This window comes from Papio anubis, chromosome 18 (assembly GCF_008728515.1).
Source record: "Papio anubis isolate 15944 chromosome 18, Panubis1.0, whole genome shotgun sequence".
NCBI classification, from domain to species: domain Eukaryota; kingdom Metazoa; phylum Chordata; class Mammalia; order Primates; family Cercopithecidae; genus Papio; species Papio anubis.
Window position 1 is genome coordinate 13,827,252 of NC_044993.1, and position 25,961 is coordinate 13,853,212.

General features: G+C 37.3%; 1 pseudogene; it reads left to right on the forward strand.

The window, feature by feature from the left end:
* Window positions 1-25,030, forward strand: LOC103880553 (annotated as a pseudogene).
* Window positions 25,031-25,961: the final 931 nt, after the last annotated feature.

The window sequence follows — 25,961 nt, forward strand, 5'->3', positions numbered from 1 at the left end:
TCTTTATGGTTATATATAATTCAGCAATTTTTCAAGGATTTCAGATCTTGAGTATATAGTTTTATAGGTACCTTCTCTTCAGTTGATTCATTTTCAAGAAAATCAGTGATGTGGAGTCTCCCCAAAAGGATGCATATGTAAATCACAAAGTGTCACATTCTTGAACAAATTGCACTTTTAGATAATGATTCTGCTAATTTTACTAAACACATAAAGGAAAATTTTATAAAACTCATGGATTCTCTTGAAAATATCTCATGACATTACATGTTGTCAAGATTATTGGCCTCCTTATTAAATAAGTTAGTTTTTCTTGCCAATATGAATCTATATTAGGGTTCACAGAAAACTCCTAAAAACTTGCACATTCCTCTTACCTTTCAGAAAGTGAGATTTATGCCATGGCAAAGATTTGTTCGTTTATAGAATATTGTCCAAAGGAAATATAAAATTGGTTATAAAATTATTTGGGATGGGTAAAATATCTCATTGTTAATTGTTTTATAAGACAAAGAGCATCATCTTTAAAAAAATAAAAGTAATGATTACAAAAATATTGCAACTCTTTGCTAGTTATTAACATAATCTAAAACTGAAGCAAATATTGTATTTCAATTAAACTTTGCTGTATAAAAATGACCCCAAAACTTAGCACCTGAAGACAATAGTTTATTATTTCTGATATTTTGATGATTAGCAGGGCTAGATATCCAAGATGGCCTCTCTCATATGTTGTTGGGGACCAGATGTAGCACTTCAGTTCTCTTTCACATGACTAGACTGTCTTCTTGACATGGAGATCTTTGAGCAGTGGTCAAAGAGGATTAAAGGTGTCAGCTACAAGATCTCTTGAGGCCTAATCTCTAGCGGTCATATCATGTCACTCCCAACACATTCTATTCAACAAAGCAAATCACAAGTCCAGCACAAATGGAACAGAACAGAGAAATAGATTCTACTTCAGTATGAGAGAAGTGGCAATGTCACATTGCAAAAATACTGGAATAGGAAGAATTTGTAGCCATTAAACAATCTATCTCATGCCAAGTTTTTTTTTTTCCATCTTTGCATTATTTTTCTGAAAAATTTATATGATAGCAGAAGACACTGTTTGCATCTGCCTGACTTTAACAACATAAATACAAAAGGTAAATTTCTCAAAAATATGTTTGGTCTTCATCAATTTTTCCAAAGGCCTTTCTTAATCTTTTGATATTCAGATCATTATCTTTTGAGGTTTGAAATAAATTTGCATTTAATTTGCTGTATATAGGGTAATGTCGACAGCATCCTATACTCAACAATGAACTAACCTAGAAATGACCTAACACAGGAATGAGGGGGGTCTATGCTAGTGTAAGCAAGAATGACAGTTGAGAAGGGCCTGATTTTATAAATAATCTATTTATTAAGAGCTGCTTTGCTATTAAAAATTTTGTGACTACAGAGTCTTAAAATTGCAGATCTGGTATCATATTTAGTTAGCAAGGATGCTCTCTCATCCAAATTATTTTTAACTCCTTATTTGGTATTCAACATTGCACTACTGCCCTAGTTTCGACTATGAATAAACGGAACCGTTCTATGAATTTCAAATACAAAGAGGTTAATACAGAATTTTCTTAGATGGGTATTGAAAGGGCCATGGGAACAGAAGACAAGATTATCGAAAGATTAATAACTGCAGGAAAGCATTACCATCTTTGGATTGGAGAAGCAAAAGAGCCAATAATATTACCCGGAGCCCACAGCAGAGTGCTCCTGGGATCCACAGTTGGTGCTGAGCTTCCTGAGCAGATACCCAGAACACTACCCTCCCAGCAATTTCACAGTTGCTCCAGCCTCCATCATTCCTGGCAAAGCCCAATGTGGCTCTTACCAAAAAGTCCAAGAAAGGAGTAGCGTCTCCCCTCTTTCTAACCCCATTAGCCAAACCCAGCAGGAACTACAAGTTATGGGACTCAGAGAAATGTAATTTACAGGTTCATAGACTCCCACAGCACAGGGCAGAACACTGAGAGGCAAAAACGGGGCTCAGACCAAATTGGCTAACCATCTGCTCAGTGAGTAAGACAGAATACCTGCCTTCCTGAGGGCCACAAAGCCATGGTAAACATGCATATTAGCAACCCTCAAGCAAGTTCTATTGTCAGGAGTACTGTGATGAGGTAATAATGCTGTGGACTAATTCCAGGAAAGCAGCATAATGAGTTGGGAGATCAGAGAAGGTAAAACATAAACTGCAATTTAAATGTTAGGCAGGAGTCTGAAAAGTCGCTATCTGGGCAAGAGAAGGGATTCCCAAAGAGAGGAAATGACGGTGTTTCGTTTATAGGCAAGTCTACAACGTAAATCTGAAAGCCTGGTGTTTCTTGGATTGGGTAGCATTCAAAGGGCTTACTCTTTATTAATAAAAGTAAGACCTTTTTTACAAGTTGGAGTTAGATTTAACTTGGGTTTCCTAAAAAGCGATATCTCTTTTCAAATATATCAACGAAGCATTTTAACCTTTCCCTACTTAAAAATAGGCAAGAACTAAGCATATTCCCAACTGCATCCCTTTATACTTTAAGTGGTTGCTAATTTACTTCCCTTCCCTCCTTAACTTTATGAAAGTCTACCTGAAGCTTTAGGGGGATTGGCTCCTTAGGGTAGCTGCTAAATTCCACTGAGATTACACGTTGTAGAAGCATAATAAATTGTGGTAGAGTTATCTCCCCTGTGAGGAATACAGTAGAATATTTGGCATTCACTTTCTCTTTCTCAAATTGCTTCTAAAAGCATTATTCTGTGTGGAATGACGAAAGTCCCTCAGGTCAGTGGGTCAGGGCTAGAAACCACCATGGGATTTAGATACCAGGAGAAGTGACCTTGAGTCTTGGTTCGGCTTTTAACACTGTCACCTTGGGAACTTTATCTGTAAAATAAGATTTGAATAGGTGATCTCAAACGCTCCTTTCATCTCTGACAAAGTAAAAATATTATGAAAAAGGTAGAAAAGATGCTTGAGTCAAAGTGAATGGTAGAATGCACTATAAAATTTGCTTTCAGTTTATTCTAAATATGTAAAGTGTCAGTTCTTTTCTCTGCATTTTGGTATATCTGTTTTCTTATTTCATTATTTTCAAATGGATGCTATAAAACTATGAGGAGACATAATATTTTATAAATTACACATAAGGGTCTTAGAGAACCATGTTACTAAGGAAGAAACACCTGTAATTTTGTCACGAATAAACACCTTCTATAATTTTAGAACTTGTGTGCAGAGTGATCTTAAGGAGCTACTCCATTCTATTTTGCTGTTCTTTGTGGTACATTAATATGATGAAGGGATATTGGACTTAAACCTCACTGACTAACTTCAGGCTTTATGCCTTTGTATTTATACGATGTTAGAGACAGAAATTGACTTTCTGATCTTTAATTTCTTTTTTCTTATCAGATACATAAAATGATATTAGTCATTATCTTTGGTTCACAATTCTCTATCATCAAGAGTTTACATATGACTATCTTTACTTTTATTGTCAGTCTATTTCATAATTTTGGAAAAAGTAATGAATATAAGATAGTGCAGCCAAGGAACACCCATATACCTTTTTTTTTTTTTTTTTTTTTTTTGCTTATTTTGGAAGTTATATAACAAGTCATACTGAATAAAGTCTGGCTTTCATTTTCACTCAACAAGATATTACTAAGAATAATCTATGTTGTTCTGTTGCCCTTGGTAATTGTATTAGGCCATTCTTGAACTGCTACAAAGAAATACCTAAGCCTGTGTAATTTATAAAGGAAAGAGGCTTAATTGGCTCATGGTTCTGAAGGCTGTACAGGAAGCATAGCGGCTTCTGCTTCTGGGGAGTCCTCAGAAAGCTTACAATCATGGCAGAAGGCAAAGAGAGAGCAGGTACTTCACATGGCAAAAGCAGGAACAAGAGACAGAGAGAGCTGGGTGGTGGGGAGGTGCCACACACTTTTAAATGAACAGCTCTTGCAAGAATTCACTATCACAAAAACAGCACCAAGCCATGAAGGATCCACCCCCATGATCCAAACAACTCCCACCAGGCTCCACCTCCAGCACTGGGGATTACAATTCAACATGAGATTTGGCTGAGGATAAATACTCGAACTGTATCAGTAGTGTAGTTCATTCATTTTCATGGCCATCTATTTTGTGAACATACTACAATTTGTTTAAAGTTAATTAGGCCATCTCTGGATTTTTTATCATTACAAACATTGCTGGTATAAATTGTCTTTTTTATTTATTTTACTTTTAAATAGACATATAATGGTATACATTTATGAGGTATATAGTGATGTTTTGATGTGTATACTACATATAGATCAGATCAGTATAACTAGCATACCCATCATCTCAAATATTTATCATTTCTTTGTGTTGAGTACATTCAATAACCTCCTTCCAGCTATTTGAAACTATATATTACAGTTCACTATAGTCATCCTACAGTGGTATAGAACACTATAACTTATTCCTCCTATTTAGCTGTAATTTTATATCTTTCAACAAATCTCCTCTTTCCTACTCATACCCTTCCTCCTCATACTCTTCCCAGCCTCTAGTGTCCTCTGTTCTACTTTTTACTTGTATGAGACCAACATTTTTTAGTTTCCACATCAGTGATAACATGTGGTGCTTAACTTTCTGTTCTTGATTTATTTCACTTAACATAACATTCTCCAGTTCCATCCGTTTTGCTATGGCAGGATTTCATTCATTTTTATGACTGAATAGTACTCCATTGTTCATTTATGCCACATTTCTATTATCTATTCATCTTCTGTTGGACACTATCATAGTCCATTTGTGTTGCTACAAAGGAATACTTGAATCCGGGTAATTTATTAAGAGAAGAGGCTTATTTGGTTCATGATTCTGCTGGCTATACAAGAAGCATGCTGCCAGCAACTGCTTCTGGTGAGGGCTTCAGGCTGCTGCCACTCATGGCAGAAGAGGAAGGGGACCGTGTATGTGCAGAGACCACATGGCAAGAGAGGAAGCAAGACAGGGAGGGGGAAGGCACCAGGCTCTTTTTAACAAGCAGCTCTTGCAGGACCTACTAGAGTGAGAACTTGAGGACTCACTCATTTCCGTGAGGATGGCACCAAAGTAATTTATGAGGGATTCATACCCATGACCCAAATACCTCCCATTTGGGCCCTAGCTCCAATATTGAGGATCAAATTTCAACATGAGGTTTGGGGGAATAAATATCTAAACTATAGCAGACACCTGGGTTGATTCCGTATCTTGGTATTATGAGCAGTGGTGCAATAAACACGGGGTACAGATGTCTGTTCAATATACTGATCTCCTTTCCTTTGGATAAATGCCCAGTAGTGGAATTGCTGGATCACATGTTAGTTCTATTTGCAGTTTTTTGAAGACCCTCCATACTAGTCTCTATAGCAGATGTACTAGTATACATTCCTACCAGCAGCGTATATGAGTTCTCTTTTCTTCACATCCTCACCAGCATATGAATTATTTTTTTGGTTTTCTTTGTTGTTGTTGTTGTTGTTGTTGTCGAGAAGGAGTCTCGCTCTGTTGCCCAGGCTGGAGTACAGTGGCATGATCTCAGCTCACTAAAACCTCTGCCTCCCTAGTTCGAACTATTCTCCTGCCTCAGCCCTGAGTAGCTGGGATTACAGGCGCCTGCCACCATGCCTGGCTAATGTTTTGTATTTTTAGTAGAGAAGGGGTTTCACCATGTTGGTCAGGCTGGTCTTGAACTCCTGACCTCAGGTGATCCACCCGCCTTGGCCTCCCAAAGTACTGGGATTATAGGCATGAGCCACCCTGCCTGGCCTGGTCTTTTTTATAATAGCCACGCTAACTGGGGTGAGATGATACCTCATTGTGGTTTTGATTTGCATTTCCCTGATGATTAGTGATGTTGAGCTTTATTACTTAATTTACTTATTTATTGTCATTTTTATGTCTTCTTTTGAGAAATGTCTATTCAGATCATTTGCTCATTTTTTTTACCAGATTGTTTTTTGCTGTTGAGGTGTTTGAGTTTCTTGTATATTCTGAATATTATTCCCCTTTCAAATGAATAGTTTGCAAATATTTTCTCCCTTTCAAGAGATTGTCTCTTTACTCTGTTGAATGTTTTCTTTGCTGCACAGAAGCTTTTTAGTTTGATATAATCCCATTTTCTTTTGGGGTTTTTCTGCTTTTGTTGTCCATGCTTTTTGAGGTATTATTCATAAAATGTGTCTCCTGATGAAAGGTATAACTTTTTTTTTTTTTTTTTTTTTTTTTTTTTGAGACGCAGTTTCACTCTATCGCCCAGGTTGGAGTGCAGTGGCACGATCTTGGCTCATTGCAAGCTCCGCCTCCCAGGTTCACGCCATTCTCCTGCCTCACCCTCCCGAGTAGCTGGGACTACAGGCGCCCGCCACTATGCCCGGCTAATTTTCTGTATTTTTAATAGAGATAGGTTTTCACCGTGTTAGCCAGGCTGGTCTCAATCTCCCAACCTCGAGATCTGCCATGCCCGGGTAATTTTTTGTATTTCTACTAGAGATGGGGTTTCACCATGTTAGCCCAGATATCTCAAGGTGCAAGGTATAACATTTTTAATAGATATATATCTAAAGATGGAATTGCCGGGGGTGTAAATGTGTAAATTTATAAGCTAACATAAAACTAGCCTTCAACATGGCTATGCCAATATAAATTGTTGCCAGTAATGAATAATAAATTTCATTGATCCATAACCTCTCAAACACTGTGCATTTTTCCTAGTTTTACTTTCTACCAATTGAATGAGTGCAACGTAGTAGGTCATTCTATATGTTTCTGATGACTAGTGACTTCTTCTTCAAATGTTTACTTATTAAACATACATGCTATCTCTTAGGAAAAGTGCCAGTTGATATTTCTATTCATAATTTTATTGGCACCACCTTTGGACTTTCTGTTATTCTGTTGGTCAGTTTAAAAACCCCTGTACACACAGCACATGATATTCATTATAATCATTTTTAAAATCTTGGTCTCTAAATAAGACAAGTTTCCCATCATTATCCACCCTCTTGCTCAGATATGCCTTTCCTTTTAGGACCATTAAACTTCCACATAAACCTTAGAATCAGTTTGTAAAGTTATAGGGAAAACTCCTGTCAGATTTGTACTGGAGAAGTCTTGTTAGTCTATATGTTAGTCTACAAATCAATTGAGTCTATAAATCAATTTAGGGAGAATAGACATCCTCAGAATATAAGTGTCTCCATTTACTAAAATTGTGTTTAATGTGTCTCAGCAAAGTTTTTAAAAATTTCACTTACACGGCTTGAACATTTTTGCAAGATCTATTTTTAGGTCCATTGTGATTTGAATTGTAAATGATATATTTAAAATGTGCATATACACATATGCATCTTTCTGTCTTCTAATTGTTTGTTGGTGGCACACAGAAAAATCAGTCACTTTTGTATATTGATTATGTACCTAATCTCATTGCTTAAGGACCTTATATGAACCATTATTTCTCTATCTGTAAAACTGCTATGACACATAGTTGTTATAGAAATGAAATGAGGAAAAACTACTAACAACACACACCATTTTACAGACATGTACTATTACTTCCTATTGCCTTACTTTGTTAGAGAGACAGTAAATAAAAGAAAGGAATACAGAGAGAAAGAAGGTGATAGGGAATAAACTCTACTGCTATTTTGGCTTACCAGTACTTTAATTTTTTTAAAAAAAAAGTTTGTATATTTGGTTGCATAATAATTGTACTCTATTGGGTTAGTAAAATGCCAAGTAGATAACTGCATAGCATTATTTTAAAGCCAGGGAAAACAGATGAACTATTCAAGAACCACAGTCGCAATGGAATGGCTTAAACATTGTTAAACAGGTTATACATAAAAATAAAACACACTAAGATGCTTTAGGTTTACTTCTTTTTTTAAAAAAAGACAATGGGCCAGGTGCAGTGGCTCACGCCTGTAATCCCAGCACTTTGGGAGGCTGAGGTGGGTAGATTACTTGAGGTCAGGAGTTTGAGACCAGCCTGACCAATATGATGAAACCCCGTCTCTACTAAAAATACAAAAATTAACTGGGTGTCGTGGCATGCGCCTGTAGACCCAGCCACTTGGGAGGCTGAGAAAGGAGAATTGCTTGAACCCAGGAGGTGGAGGCTGCAGTGAGCCAAGATTGCACCACTGCACTCCAGTCTGGGTGACAGAGCAAGACTCCATCACAAAGGGAAAAAAAAAAGACAATGATATATTATTTTATACTTTTGACTATACCTCTATTATATATAGTAGAAACTAAATTTCTGATACATATTGGACTCATGAATTCTTACCTGCCTTTCTACCTTGTTTTCTTCTTTCCCTCCCTTCCACTTCCTTCTGTTTTTCTTTTCTTTCCTCCTTTCTTATTTTATCCTTTCATCCCTCCTCTTTCTTCCTTCCTCTCATTCTCTCATCCATGGTAAATTTAAGATGCTTTGAGTCCTGAATTAAACTTAGGGATAATGTATGGATGGTTTTAGACACAGACTTGAAGCATTAACCCGTCATTCACCTTGGCCCTGGGGGTTAGAATAGCAATTCATGATGATGTCACCTTGGATGAGCACGCTCATTTTCTAATATTTCATTTGTTCACATAAATGTAATATACTCAAATATTTAACATTAGTTTGTGAAGGAGGTATTTCAGACCCTAATATTAAAGAAAGAGATTTTGAGATTTTAAATGTTCACACTATTAAAATCCCACGTCCTGAAATACTGATTAAGATTCACTGTGTTTTTAAGCCAAACATTTAGGAAGCTTTCTCAATATATATGCATGAAGACTATATTTAATACTCTTTAAGCTGTGGAAGAACACCTATAATAAAGTACACAAATGACCTCTAATTAGGAAAGCTTTGCTTCAATAAGCTTGGAATGACTCATTTTTTTGAAACTGTTGATACATATGCATGAAAAGTAAATCTCCACACCAGAGTAGCTGAAGATTTTTGCTTACTTCATCTTCTAGAAAGTTATAAATAGTCGAATGAGGTAACTTAAAGGTGAACCAGTGAAAATTGTAACTAAATGAATTTTTTACATAGTGACTTATATTTATCATTATCCATTTTAATCTCTGTCCTCAAATAAGAGCTATTTCTGGAAGAAAATAAACATAATTCTTGTTAAATAAAGCCCCACATGCACATATATTTGTATGCAGGGCTAAATTTAACAAGAGTCATACACAATATACATAACAAGAGCTATATATGTATATATTACTTACAGTAGTAAAATGCAATGGGAATTCATTTGACAAGAATAATTCTACTGTTTAATAAACAAATGTGAATCTAAAAAATCTTTTTTATAGTCAATGTTGTCTTTCCTTCCACTCTTCAATTTTCATTCCAACCATCACACATAATGATTTTTAAAAATCTACGTTCACGTAAAATGGACAACTCTTTCCTGTGTAAAAACATCTCTTTTGAGAAGTCTAATACATGGTTTTTGTACTATGTATAACTTTTAAAATTCATCTCCTCTCCCTTGTTTTGCCTTCTCTTGGGTTGGTAAAATGTAAAGTAAACAAGCACATTGCATATATTCAGGGAAAGCAAAGAACATATTCAAGAATGAAAGTCATGATATGATAGCTTCGTCATTTTAAAAAATATTTTATATTTTTTAAAAACCTACCATGAATTATGCAGTATATCACACAGGAAGTAGGGGTAAAAAGTGCTCCTGGGTTGGAAGACACTGATAGTTATAGAAGATGCTTACTGGTCAGAATTTTCAAATGGTTGAAGGTGAAGTTTGTCACCACAGACAAAACAAATTATGGAGATTTAGATTCCCATAACGGCAGAATTAAATTACCTATTTCATTCTCCTAATAAACAGAAACAAAAATAGAGTATTTGGTGCCCTTTCCCCATCTCCCCAAGAGGGAAGTTTTTTGTGTGTAACTAACTGTACCAGGTAGCCACTTTGATTTATGATAAACTCTAATGTGAAAGAGCAAAGCCATGTTGCTTTTCATATAATTATATATTAGTTCAATAAATATTTGTCATTTCAAACTCTATTAATTAAGACTCTTAATTCTCAGAGGTAATTCCAATATAAGAAAGAGTCTCTAACACATAATTGGATAGCCTGCAAATGACCTCAGAGGTTTGATTTCTTTATTATTACATATAACAGGTATTTTTTATTTATTTGGGGGAAGTTTGTAGAGATATTTGCAGACCTCATCTAATTTACACTACACAACCCTTAAGTTTTCATTCAAATCCAAGGTTCTATGAGATGAATAAAAGTTTATGAGTGTATAATGTTTTTGATTACTTTTGAAGAAAATTATGAAAAAAATGATCTTTTAGGAAATAACATTAGTTTCTCTGGGGTAAAAGTTAAAATGAAGTTAATTTATTTTACATTGTTCCCAGTTTTATCTGATTGGACTTTAATTTAAAATTAATTCAGCCTATTTGGATAGGTGGTGCACAATTAAATAGAAACAATTACCTAAGTCATGTGTAAATGCAAGTTTTGTCAAAACCCCCACCTATGTTTCGCTTTCAAAGTGCCTGACAGTTCTGGATAATGTTTAGAAAAAGGAGTTCTGGCCAACACAAAGTCCGCTTCCAGAAATGTTACCTGGTATCACAAGTCAACTTAAAGCATTATTAATCTCTTCGGATTTAACGTTCTCACTATTAAATTTCAAGAACATAATATTGCAACATAACAATTCAGGGATATTAATTCAAGAACACTCAATTTCTTCAAAAAATAAAAGTTAATAAATCTTTAGTAGCTGGAACATTTTACATAATTTTAATATTCATTACATTAATAAAGGTACTTATTGAAAAAGTGAAATTTCATTGAAAAGTTTACAATGCAGAATAGCACTCTCCCACATCCCCCAGCCCACTATTTATTAACTGGATAACTGAGGTCAAGTCATTTGATGTATTTTTGTTCCATTTTCTTCATCTCTAAAGTAGAAATAACTACTTTCTTCATCTGTAGGTTGGAGATAACCCTACCTCTTAGGGTTGTTGTGAAAATCAAATTAACAAATATGTATAAAATAATGTGCACAATGCCTGGAACATGGTAAGTGCAAAATAAATGTTAGCTATTCTTATTATCACCCCTACCTCTCCTGTTCTGATTTTCTCAGCTGTCACTCTCAAAATTTCCCCTGGCATTTACCTCTATATTTTTTTTAATGATGTATCACTTTTGTACCTTATTTATTTGCTTTTGACTCTGACAGATATTTACTTTGTGTGTCCACACCATTCCCCAGTGTCTCTCAAACTACCCATATAAAGTTGCTATTTCATAGTTCTGATTAAGTCAAGAATCGTCAGTGTTTACATTTTGTTTACATTAATTAGAAATTTCAGAGACAAGTAGTAATAAAGCCAACAACAGCAATTTAAACAAGCAGACGCTCTATTTTTATCTCACAAGGATTCTGGAGGTAGATGGTTACCGTTCTTCCCTGCTGTCCTTAGTATTTTGCCTTTTATTCTTACAGTTGTCAAATAGTATCGCCTGATGGCTAACTCAGCTCCAGGCAACAGGACCACCTTCAAAAGCACGGAGCAGGGGCTGGCCAGGGTGGCAAAATCCTTTCATCTCCTCTGGACTGTTCTTATTAGGAAGAAAAATAACTTTCTAGGAAGTTATCCAGTACAATTTCTCCTGCATCTCATTGACCAACACTGAATCCTGCAGTGGCTCCCAACTCCAAGGCAGGCCGTGGCAGTGAGGGTATTACACAAAAGAATGGCACTGCCTTAATTGGCTTAGAGGAGAGAGTCTCAAACTTTCTCAGTTCACAGGTCCATTGGTATCCATATGATTATTTTCATTGTGCCCAAGGCAAAAGAAATATCAAACAATCCCTTTTTATAAGTAAGTTGGTACCAAAGAATGTAATGTGTTTATATCCCCAACAACTTAGTAGCCATTTGAGTAAATACCAAACATAATTGTAAAAACAAAAACAAAAACAAACAAACAAAACAACCAAGTTTACTTTTAAATGACTACAATTACTTACTAAAGGGAAATGTGTGCCTTCTGGGCACTACACAGCTTCTCACGTTTTAAAAATCAGATTAGACACCAACACCCTCATTTCCTATTCCACACTGATTTCCATTTAGTACTTTTTTATTTTTTCTTTTCATTTAAATCACATCAACCACTGAAAATCCTGCTTCACAAAGATAGGACATCCTGGAAAGCAAGGTAGATGGAACTAAGAGTGGAGTCAGGAAGTGCCTTTAGTTAGCTCCACAGACTAAACCTCCCACCCCTTGCATACCTGTACGTGTGAAATGGAGGAGAATTTCCTTTGGTATCAGTGCTCTGTCAACAGAATTTCAGCCAATTTTTCTCTTTTGAGCTCAGCGCTTGACCCCTACCTTTGGGAGTACTGGAAATCCCTAAGCACTGAGATTCTCAGGGTTCCTCTGGGACTAATGATTTGACTACTCACCCACATAAGGTTCTGGGTTTAGTTACTCCGGTTTTTTTTTGTTTGTTTGTTTGGTTGGTTGGTTGGTGTTTGTTTGTTTGTTTTGAGATGGAGTTTCGCTCTTGTTGCCCAGGCTGGAGTACAATGGCGCAATCTCGGCTCACTGCAACCTCTGCTTCCCAGGTTCAAGCGATTCTCCTGCCTCAGCCTCCCAAGTAGCTGGGATTACAGGCACACACCACCATGCCCGGCTAATTGTTTTACTTTTAGTAGGGACGGGGTTTCAACCTGGCCAGACTGGTCTTGCACTCCTAACCTCAGGTGATCCGCCCACCTCGACCTCCCAGAGTGCTGGAATTATAGGCGTGAGCCACCGTGCCTGGCCTAGTTACTCTGTTTTTAAATTAGTCACCATTCCTCAGTCACCTTCTGATTCCCAATAAAGCTGTCAATATCTTTATTCAGTGGTGGACTCTCAGAACTCTTTTCTTTTTCCATGTTAGTTGATGGTTTGATTTGGTTGTGTTTTTATTTTAAATTAGTAGACTTTATTTCTTAGAGAGGTTTTCAGTTTACACAAAAATTTAACAGGAAGTACCGAGTTCCCATACTCTCTATCCCCGATGCCCCTCCCCAACACCAGTTTTCACGATTATTTTTCCACTGTATTTCTTTTTTTAATTTAACTCATTTTAAGTTCAGTGGTACATGTGAAAGTTTGTTACACAGGTAAACTTTGTCATGGGGGTTTGTTGTACAGATTATTTCATCACCCAGGTATTAAGCCTAGTATCCATCAGTTATTTTTCCTGATCCTTTCCCTCCTCCCACCCTCCATCCTCCCAAAGGCCCCAGTGTGTGTTGTTCTCTGTATGTGTCCACGTGTTCTCATCATTTAGCTCCCACTTATAAGTGAGAACATGTAGTATTTGGTTTTCTTTTCCTATGTTAGTTTGCTAAGGATAATGGCCTCCAGCTCCATCCATATCCCTGCAAAGGACATGATCTCATTCTTGTGTCATGGCTGCATAGTATTCCATGGTGTATATGTACCACATTTTCTTTATCCAGTCTGTCACTGATGGGCATTTAGGTTAACTGCATGCTTTTGCTATTGTGAATAGTGTTGCAAGGAACATACATGTTCATGTGTCTTTATAACGATAAAATTCCATTTCTATTATTGCAGTGGGGTTTCGAAAAGAGAAAAACCAGGTTGATCAATGCAACATTTTTAACTGGAAATTCAGACTGGATTCTGAAAATGACTCAATCTTGGCAAGGTTAGGGATAAAAGTAGAGAATCTCTGGTATTGCCCAAATGAAGGATATGCTGTTATTAGATAATTCATGGTCATCCATTGTCTATACCAAATACTGAGAGATTGTGTATTTTGGATCTCGCAAAACTTCCTTTGCTGCCCAGGTACCTAATATTTCAGGATGTTCTAAGGTTCACTTCAGTGCCACTTCTTTCCACAGCAAGGTTGCCCTAATCAATGGGGGGACTTTTTTTTTTTAAATCACCCATCTCCTATTCAAAATATCCATTCATTTCTTCACAGAGACTTAGTCTCTACATTGGTGGGGAATGCGAACAAGTTTTACCCAGGTAGTAATTCTAGGTGATTTGCAGATAGTTTTGCATTTGAGTTTTATCCACCTCCAATTCTGCAAACTTTTTACATTATGAAAAAATAGTACTTTTAAAATACCTGAACACTTCCGTATCTACTTTATCTATTCCTAGATATCACTTTCAAAATAAAAATGTTTTCTTATTCCTATTAAGGAATAAGATATGTCATTTTGGAGAAACATGATATAGTTTCCAATTTAGTTATAGATTAAACATCACCAAATCCAAAAAGTTCCTATATTATTCCTTCTACTCAGCTCCCTAAAAGACTATGAAATTATTGTTTCTTTGAAAGTTTTAAATGCCAGAAATCTTAATATTAGTGAGCATGCAACCATGTTTCAATATTGATCCTGGATTCAAAGTTGGCAGTTAAAACTTCTACTTCAGGTGAAATTTGCAGAAACAAACAATTGCTTTTATTCTATATTCACATAGGGTATGTGTTAAGTTCAGATTTTATAAAGGAAAAAAATGCCTTAAAAATACCTGTTTCATTGTATTAAATAGAAAGTTATGCTTCTGCAAGCAGGAACATAGATTATGTAAACTAATCTTTGCAATTGCTCATCAGCACATGTGGAAGATTAACTTTCCAGTCTTTTAGAAGCTTGAAAAGACTTGGTTAGTATTTAGAATGAAAAATTGTTATCAGATATTGAAATACAGGAGAAAAGATGGATGGATTTCATTTTTATTGCAGAAATTAGTCACTGAATCCTGATCTTAGAGCTTCTTTTCAAATTATATTTGTTACCTGGAGACAGCAGTACATGTTTAAAAAAAAAATTCTGGATTGGTTAGCTTCAAGAAAGTTATATATACCTTTATTTTAAGAACAATTACACACAAATGCACACACATCATTGTTTTGCAAGCTTTCCCAGTAAGAGTAGGGCCACCATATGTGAAAAACTCTTTGTGGAGATGCCCTGAAATTCTATATTATCTTTTGGTTTCTTAACATGTATATTAACACTCATTATTTTATTATGATATATGTAGCACTTTCCATACGGATTCAGCTCCGTCTGGAGATTGTAAATTTTTGGAAGCATAAGCCATGATTTTTCTTAGTAAATAAAATGGCAACATCTGCACATTACTAAAACTATAGTAAAAACCTTAATAAATATGTGCAAAATATTTTTCAAAATAAGAGGTCTTGGTTACAAGCAAAAGAAACTGATGCTGGTGACCATAAGCAATATGGAAATACAGTCGAAAGATAATGTCAACTCCAAGGGATTTCCAAGGACTTAGGTTAGAAGATGCACAGAATTCAAGGCAGCTCTGAGGAGCCAAGAATGTGGACCTCGGTGTCCCCTTATCTTTGCTCAGTAGCACCAGGCCTGAGAGTGGAACAGGCAGTCAGCCAAACATTAGATGCATGCCCACATACTGCTAGAGTCAAGGAGGGAGGTGTGGCTCTCTGGCAGCTATATTGGTCTCAACAGTTAACCCACTGAGGAATGCCCCAAAGCCACAACTGGGGTAAATTTTGAATAGGCAAAAATTTACAAATCGAACTGCCCCTTAACCTCGCACATGCCTTATCTCACATGACATTTCTAAAGAATTTCATTTTATAAATAATACTTCTCTGAATGTAATGGAATATATTCCTTACGAATAAAATTGTGCATATTGATTCTGCGAGGAAAGTCAGGTCTCATCAGCCTAGAATCACACGATCATGTCCATTTATTCTGTGGAATCATTATGTTCTATCTCCTTTTTTGTCATTAGAGTGCTACTACTTACACAAATTGATGAAATCACCCGTAAAATATGATATCATATGTCTTACATTTTCTCTCTATTCTGTAACCGCTTATAGAAACCGTGATGTCTTAGTTTATTTGTGTTCAAACCAACTCAATTTTTTAATTCCAAAAAATCCAGTTGGGTGGGAAGTATCATCTCTCATTTGTTTTTACTAAATGTGTCTTTATACTAAAGATCCCATTTAGTTACTTTTTTGCAAATGGGAAAATAAGTGATTTTGATTTTTTTTCACATTGCTTTTTGAATAGTTGAGACTCTACAGCAAAAGTAAATATAGTTCCTTAATACTTCTAAATGAGTAGTTCAGGACATGTGCAGTGGTTCACACCTGTAATTCCAGTACTTTGGGAGCCTGAGGCAAGTGGATCGCTTGAACCCAGGAGGCAGAAGTTGCAGTGAGCTGAGATTTCACCACTGCACTCCTGTCTGGGTGACAGAGTAAGACTCTGTCTCAAAAAAGAAAAAAAAAAAAAAGTAGTTTGTTAAGTAACACTTAAGTAGGCAGTATGTTCTTGCATTCTTTTTGAATTCTGATCACCTTCAATAGAACCATAGTGAATTAATTTTGGGGAGAATGGGCTTCATTTTGTTATTCTTTATTGTAGTTTAAGTATGGTACCATTCGTTGAAGCCATGAACGTACAACCCCCTCAACATTTAAAAAATGACGAGTTGGACTGGATGCAGTAAAAAGAGAGAACTGCTATGAATTGTCCAAAAACTCCCTACCCTGGAAGATGCCCAAATTCACAACACCATAGTTACAATTTTTTAGGACATAAATTACCTTTCCAAATAATTACTGAAATAGAAAAAAAATCATATTAAAACCTTTTAAAATACAAATCTATTAAAAAACATTTTATATAGTACAACGTTAGATTACATAGGAATTTTATAAAACTGAAATATGAAAAGTGTTTAATAATACTTTACTTCACTGGAAGCCTTTAGGTTTATCTAATGTCTATCTGGAATCTGTTGTGATGAGTAGAATTTAATAGTTAACAATTTAATAAATTTTAAATTTGAGTTTTTTTTTTCAGTCCTATTTTGTAGTATATATTTCAGCAGACTTATGAATACTTCAGCAAAACAAGAATAACAGTGGGTCCTACCTCATAGAATTATTATGAGGATTGAATGACATAAGGCATATGAAGATATTAACATGAACAATTTTAATCATAATAGTAATATTAATAGTGCTCTTATTCCTTTTACTGCGTTTAGGAACAAATATGCTTAAGATTTTAACCTAAAAATCTTGATATACACTGTAACTACCACAATGACATGTAGTGTACAAGATTTTGAATTTAATAAAGCACGTTCAAAAATCGGTGCTAATGCCGGACCACAAAAGTGTTCCTAAAATTATGCCAAATTGAGTAATATGTTTTTCGTTTGTATCATAGCAATCAGAACAAGTACTTTATGAGTTTGAACATATGGGGAGAATTTAGCAAACGAACTTTTTATCTTAAAAGTTAATAGATTCTCCACATGTAGCAATGCATTAGTGAAGCTATTATCTGGGAAAGATTAAAAAATAAAGACACAAATGAATGGAATTTCTGCAAGAGGGAGGAGAAAAGAAAGGGAGAAAAAGGGAGAGGAAGATGTCTTAATAGGAAATGTGCACATTGGCCGTTCTGCCTTTCCGTACCTGGCCGCGCAGGAGACGCCATCATGGGAGTTGACATCCGCCACAACAAGGACCGAAAGGGTCAGCGCCAGCAGCTGAATATCTACCAGTATATCTACCTGAGGCTGTGGGTCAAGCTGTACAGGTTTCTGGCCAGACGAACCAACTCCACATTCAACCAGGTTGTGCTGAAGAGGTTGTTTATGAGTCCTACCAACCAACCACCTTTGTCCCTTTCCCGGATGATCTGGAAAATGAAGCTTCCTGGCTGGGAAAACAAAACGGCCATGGTTGTGGGGACCATAACGGATGACGTGCGGGTTCAGGAGGTGCCCAAAGTGAAGGTGTGTGCGCTGCGTGTGACCAGCCTGGCCCGCAGCCGCATCATCAGGGCAGGAGGCAAAATCTTCGCTTTCGACCAGCTGGCCCTGGACTCCCCCAAGGGCTGTGGCACCGTCCTGCTCTCCGGCCCTCGCAAGGGCCAAAAGATGAACCTGCATTTCAGCAAGGCCCCGGGAACCCCGCCCAGCCACGCCAAACCCTACATCCGCTCCAAGGGCCGGAAGTTCGAGCGCGCCAGATGCGCACAGGCCAGCTGAGGCTGCAAAAACACCCTGGATCCTACTGTCTTATTAAAACGATTTTGGACGCTGAAGAAAAGAAAAGAAAATGTGCACATTGACGTTGCAGTCAGGGGTGAGAAAGTCTCTTAAGTAGCTTTTCACATGAGGTTTCTTATTGTTGATTTACTCCAAATGTTGTCAAACTTTCACATGAGGTTTCTTATTGTTGGTTTACTCCAAATGTTGTCAAACTTCCACACGGTACATCAGAATTGGCTGGAGAGCTTAATAAAACACAGATTTCTAGGTCTCACCCCCAGATTCTGATTTGTAGTTGGGTAGGACCCCAGAATTCACATTTTAAGTTCCCAGTTGATCTCATCATGCTGGCCTGGCGAACCTCACTTCGACAACCACCGGTCTAGTTTGTAACAGATTGACGGGCTACAGCTTCATTCCACAAGTTGGTAAGGAGATCTAAAACAGTGTTTTCACGAATAATAAATATGAGTGATACAATTCATTTTCTCAGATTTTTACCGATTATTGTTAAGAATAAGCTATTAAAAGTTTGTTACATATATAAACAATTATCCCATATCCTGAGGGTTGCGTGTAAATGTAGCTATCCCACAAACATATTTAAAAGCACAAATTAGACACGATAAGCACTTTTAGCCATGGGAAATAAATAAGAATAGAGAACACCAATTAAATTGATACAAATTAAGGCCAGGCGTGGTGGCTCACGCCTGTAATCCCAGCAATTTGGGAGGCCGAGGTGGGAAGATGGCCCGTGCCCATGAGTTCTAGACCAGCCTGGACAACAAAGTAAGACCCTGTCTCTACGAAAAATTAACTCACATGGTGCCGTATTTCTGTAGTCTCAGCTACTTGGGAGGCTGAGCTGGAAGGATCGCTTGAACCCTAGGAGGTTGAGGCTGCAATGAGTCATGATCACGCCACTGTACTCTAGCCTGGGTGACAGAGTCAGACTCTGACCCCCCCACCAAGATAACTGTACAAATTAAAACAACAATGAAACACCATTTTTCCCATTTCAGAAAGGGCTTCTGAAAATATTTTATAATATCCTTTACCTTGTTGGTGGAAGTCTAAGTTCATGCCACCTAGAGAAAGGTGAGTTTCTCTGGTGAGATTCGGAGTCATTATTTATACTTATTATGGTTTCTTATACTTAAACAACACTATAAAATATGTAATGAAAATGCATTATAATGTTTTAAAAACCAGTCTTCACTATGAATCATGAATATGAGTAAAACATATTTTAAAATAAAATTGTCTTCTTCATAAACATCCTCTGTAGTTATATTTGGTCACTTTGTAAACAATATATTTAGTAAATTGATGGTGAATGGTAGAGAATTGGCACAGGAGGAGAAAAGGTAGATGCAGACGGGCAGCAAGGTAACACAGAGAAAGGGATTTTAGTTCTGGAGTGGAGGAGTCATGATGCTGACCACCTGTGTTGTACAACTCGTATGTCCTCACTAGATAGCTTCTCTCTACAGAAATAGCCATTACTTGATTAACTGCTCCCAGGTCTGCAACTGCTCTGACCATCCAGGTTAATAGCATTGCTCCTGGGCTAGCTGATGTTACTAAATTCTCATATTCTTAAAGAACCACATACAAGAAAGCACAGCCCAAATAAAGCACCCGTGTTATTTAACAGGATACTCCAACTGAACGCCGCTGCCACATTTGTAGTCTTTTTTATTTCCTTAAACAAATATCCTTTATTCACAGGAGAAACTCTTCCATAGCAACATGAAATATCTTTCCTACATGTCATCAGCAATTATATGATTATGTATATGTGTATATACCTATATATGTATGTGTGTATATATATTTGTGTATATATGTGTGTATACATATATACACACGTATCAAAGTAGATTTGTAGGTGAAAGAACAAAAAATGGCAAATGTCAATATCAAAACCTCTATTGCTATAGTTCCTAAAATATATGAAATGCATTAGCATTTTCTGAAAGTTAATTTTCTTGATATTTAAATCATATAAAAATATTAGGCGAACTAATCATATTCTACACTAAAAAGGCTAATGAGGCTGGGAAACATAAAGAAATTAATCTACATTCAGGACTAAGTTAACCTGTTTTGTAAGCCTCTGGGAACCACTTAACAGAAATTGCATAATCTTGCATAATAGCAAATCGACTGAATAGAAGTTTGCTGATCTAGCATTTAATTCTTGCAGAGCAATTATTGGGAAAGGGTGTTCTGTCTGATAATAAAATTAACATTGCTACTGTATTTAGATTTTTTAAATCCCGTGGAAAGATGAATTTGGTGGAGATGTGATCTCACACACACACGTGCACGTGCACACACAAACACACACGCACACATCCTCCAGTGGTATAAGAAAGCCTCATTCTTTAACCATACTAATGTATTTCTTTTCATGATACCAGTTGATGCAACTATGCAGTTCGATGTTGATAACGGATGAAATGCATGGCTCTTCCTTACACACCAACCCAAAGTTCATACAGATTGTTTTTCTGTTTTTCTGTTTTCTACCATCACAAACAAGTATCCTTTGGTAAAATCTAGATACATAAGACGTACACCTTCCCCAACCCTGATAGCTTATCTAAGTTGATAATTTTTAAATTTTTATTTTAGTAATTAAAAACAACTTTCAAAAATAGGACATAGGAAATAACAATCTCCCTTTTTTAGAAACCAGCTTTTCTTACTCTTATATTTTAATGACTTCATCTTGGACTTGCCCTCCCTACATACTGATTTTTGAATCATCTTTCTGAACGTAGACTGATTAGAATTTACAGCTGTTCAGAAACAACAGATGCAACTTTGGTTGCAAAATGAAATTCGAACTCCTTACTAAGGACACAGCCTGATCAGAACATTTCAGCGCAGCCTCTTTCTCACCATACAATTCCACATATCCTTTTTAAAATCCCTTTTGGGTGGGCGCGGTGTCTCACGACTGTAATTACAGCAGTTTGGGAGGCTGAGGCGGGTGGATCACCTGAGGTCAGGAGTTTGAGACCAGCCTGGCCAACATGGTAAAATCCTGTCTCTACTGAAAATACAAAAACCAGCTGGGTGTGGTGGCAGGTGCCTGTAATTCTAGCTACTCAGGAGGCTGAGACAAGAGAATCGCTTGAATCCAGGAGGCAGAGGTTGTGGTGAACTGAGATTGTGCCATTGCACCCCAGCCTGAGCAACAAGAGCGAAACTGTCTCAAAAAACAAAAAAGGGCCAGGTGCTGTGTTTCATGCTTGTAATCCCAGCACTTTGGGAGGTTGAGACGGGCAGATCACTTGAGGTTGGGAGTTCAAGACCAGCCTGACCAACATGGAGAAACCCCATCTCTACTACAAATACCAAAAATTAGCCGGGCATGGTTGTGCATGCCTGTAATCCCAGCTACTCAGGAGGCTGAGGCAAGAGAATCGCTTGAACCCAGGAGGCGGAGGTTGCAGTGAACTGAGATCGCGTCACTGCACTCCAGCCTGGGCAACAAGAGCGAATCATCATCTCAAAAAAAATAAAAAATAAAAAAATCCCACTCATTCCTGTAAATTTGGGTGCCACTTGTTAACTAACTTTCTTCTCTCATCCCCAAGGATCAACCTCCACCATCTCCACCATCTCCACCATCATCAGGACCCAGGTCATCTTTTACAACTCTCTCTGTGTCTGATAACCTTGACCCATGTTAGCCTGGAGCTCCAGGATCACGGATCTTTCTGAGGTCAGCTCAGTGCCATCACTTTACAGCCTTGTTCCCAGTTCCTCAGTACACCACTGGAGAAAGACTGCCTATGAGAAATAGTCTTTATTGGTGCTTAAGGGAAATCTAAAAGAAATTACAGTATAAATGAAACTTGAAACCCTATCTTAATGTAATTGTTTATAGAGTTCAGGAGAAAAAAAAAAAGACCAAGTTCTTCCCATGATGTCTTCAAAAATGGCCCCCATTGCTAATTCTAATTATCTTTGTTATTTACTAGTCACCTACTCCTTGATAAAAGCCATGATTTTGAAGCCCTGCAGTCTAAACCCTCATTCCTCTTTAGAAAAATTCAACTCCTACTGTCAGGGGTTAAGGCAATCCTACTATCTTTCTCCATCTTCTCCCCCAACCAGGACAGCCTAGTGGACACAATAGTTCAGTAGCAGCATGTTTTCCAGAGTCTGAGATATTATTTCAAAAATTGCACCACAGCTGGACTTGGGCAAGTGATTCAGGATGGTTCAGAACAGGCCCTGACAGACTACATCATTATCTTTGAGTTCTTTGCACGTAAGAAGGGAAGATATGACTCTTTCTTCTTCCTATAGTAGTCCAGCCTCTTTTTGTAGGTTACTGTGGAGGGGATGCATCCGAGTGCATGCGTGTGCACACACACCCAGACGTGCGTTGTCCTACATTCATTCTTTCAATGGATATCTTTTGAGACCTCCCAGGTTTCAGCCACTGTGATCAGAAATGTGTTTACAATAATAAGCCAAGCAGAGTTGGAGCTTACAGTCATGTGAGAAAGGCAAGTCACGTCAAACACAAATCTTAACTAGTCAGTGTGATAAGCACAGCAAAGGAAAATTGTAAAGCATGCTGAAACCGCTCAGTCGAGGGTCCTGACCCAGTGTTGGGGTCAGAGAAGGTGTTACTGACAAAGTGACTCTGAATTTCTATCTAAAGTCTAAGTATTGATTAGGTGAAAAAGGAAAACTTGTGACCAGAGGAAGCATCTCTTAAGGCTTAGAATTGCTCCAAATTGTACCAGACAGTGTAAGACTAACTCAAGACAGACCCATCACTCCTACAAAACATAATTCCAATGATATACTCCTGTGATGATGCATCAATAAAATCATATTTAAACATGAAGGCCTTTTTTTTTTTTTTAAGTCCTGATGTGGCTAGATTTAAAAGTAAAAATATACATTTATCTTATATCTGAAAAGCTCTTTCGACATTTTAATATCAGCCACTGCCAAAGTTATCTTGGGAACCATTTTCCTTTGATCACAGAAGCCTCAATGGCACTTTATCTTCTGGCAAATAATAGACTGATTACATACGTTTGCTTTAACCTTCTGAAATTGCTGGGAAAGAGCATATCTATAAATATACAGTGATAATTGATGGTCAAAATGCCAGTTGGGGTTTGAGCTCATGAAACAATTTTAGGCTCACGAAAGAGAACAAGTTAAAATTTCTCTGAGCTTGTATTGCTTCTAAAGATTCTTTCCTTTATGCACTGTGATTTCTTAATGGGCTCTAGTGACACTGTTACACATTTATAATGTCTCTCTTCTGAGTAGTCAAAATGCAACCATTATGTTTTCTTAACCTATTAATGCAGTAATACTTGATTAAATGCATAGGGAAAATGAAAATTTCAAAAAGTGAGTACTCCAAACAGTACAGAAGGCTATCAAGTAAAAGTAAAATAAAATAAAGTCTCCATTTCACCCTCAATCCTTAATCTCACTAGCAGAGTTTTCATACTATAAACTATAGTATATCTTATTTTTTGTCCTTAATTCTTCTTTTAACTCTTTCTATATAAGCACACAAGAGTCTTCCCCATAGTATTCCATCCTCTGATTGCATTTAACCTGTTCATATTGGTCATCATTTGAGTCTTTGTCTTTTGTTCCTGTGGCAAATGCTGCAGTACTAGATACAAACACTGCCATAAATAATACAAACACTTCTGCAAATATATATGTGTAATTGCATTAGTCCATTTTCACACTGCTGATGAAGACACATCTGAGACTGGGTAAGTTATAAAGAAAAAAGGTTTAATGGACTCACAGTTCCACATGGCTGAGGAGGCCTCACAATCATGGCAGAAGGCAAAAGGCACATCTTACGTGGTGGCAGACAAGAGAGAATGAGAGCCAAGGGAAAGGGATTTCATCTTATAAAAACATCAGATCTTGTGAGACTTATTCACTACCAGGCGAATAGTATGGGGGAAACCACCCCCATGACTGAATTATCTCCTACCATGTTCCCCCCCACAACACATGGGAATTATGGGAGCTACAATTCAAGATAAGATATGGGTGGGGACACAGCCGAACCATATCAATAATATTCTATTAATATTATTTTAATTAATTAACTTAGATATTAAATTAGATAATTAACAGTATTAATTGTCTAATATTCTCCAGATATTTCATGTTCTCCCCTACATGGGTAGGCAGAACCATGCGACCTTTGTGTCCAGTGACACGGCCAGTGAAGATCCACAGTTTGATCCTCCTTGCTTTTCCTGCTCTGCCAAGATGACTCAGGAGTCTCAGTATTCCAGAATATTCAGCTACAAGATTGTGGAGTTTTACATCTGACTGGTTATGTGAACCAGGACCTTCCCCCAACTACTTGATTCAAACCTGCACTGGACCTCCAGCAAGAGTGAGAAATAAGTTACCAGCTATCAAGAAAAGTCTTAACCTTTGTCATGATATTTTTTCCACTCAGTTAGTCTCCATGGGGTTCAAGCGCTCACTCAATAGACAGCCTATACTGTAAATATAATTCTGCCCCTATAGCTCATGCTCATGCATGTAAACTGTTTCCCCTTATCTGGAAGACCAGGAAAATTTATGCTCAGAGCTTAAAAGTCTCCCAAGTAAAATAAAATTGGTATTTAAAATCTTGTATAAATCTTGTATGTGTATGTATAATATACATTTCAACCATAGTTTTTATTATAAGGCATTAGGTTTTGTGTGTTTTTGTGGTTTTTGTTTGTTTCTTGTTTGTTTAGACGGAATTTTCCTCTTGTCGCCCAGGCTGGAGTGCAATGGCGTGATCTTGGCTCACCACAACCTCCGCCTCCCAGGTTCAAGTGATTCTCCTGTCTCAGTTTCCTGAGTAGCTGGGATTACAGGGATGTGCCACCATGCCCGGGTAATTTTGTATTTTTATTAGAGATGAGATTTCTCCGTGTTGGTCAGGCTGATCTCGAATTCCCTACCTCAGATGATCCGCCAACCTTGGCCTCCCAAAGTGCTGGGATTATAGGTATGAGCAACCACGCCTGGCTGTTTGATTTTGTTTTTTGCTGTATTCACCTTGCTTATGATAGCCTGTGGATTGATATCTTAACCTGACCCCAGTCTTTCCCTCTTGGCACCTTACCTGAAGCCAAGAGATTATATGCTTCCATGCATAACTGAGATACCTGTCCCTTGATTCGAACCACCTATTCCAATACTCTGTTGAAATTTCATGAATACTCCATTCATTTATATGATAACATGAGCATCATTGACATAAGATACATGTGTGGTTATTCTAGCATGCATACTAGAACCTGCTTCCTTGGTGGGGGTGTCTCTACCATAAAACTTGTCTTCAGAGGCTGGGTGCGGTGGTTCACACCTGTAATCCCAGCACTTTGGGAGGCCAAGTGAATTACGAGGTCAGGAGATCCAGACCATCCCGGCTAACACAGTGAAACCCCATCTCTACTAAAAATACAAAAAATTAGCCGGGCGTGGTGGCGGGCGCCTGTAGTCCCAGCTGCTTAGGAGGCTGAGGCAGGAGAATGGCGTGAACCTGGGAGGCAGAGCTTGCAGTGAGCTGAGATCGCGCCACTGCACTCCAGCCTGGGAGACAGAGAGAAACTCCGTCTCAAAAAAAAAAAAAAAACTTGTCTTCAGAACTCATGTCACAGTGGTTAATTTCATATTTGTTTGCATGATTATGTAACTATTCTATGACTCCCC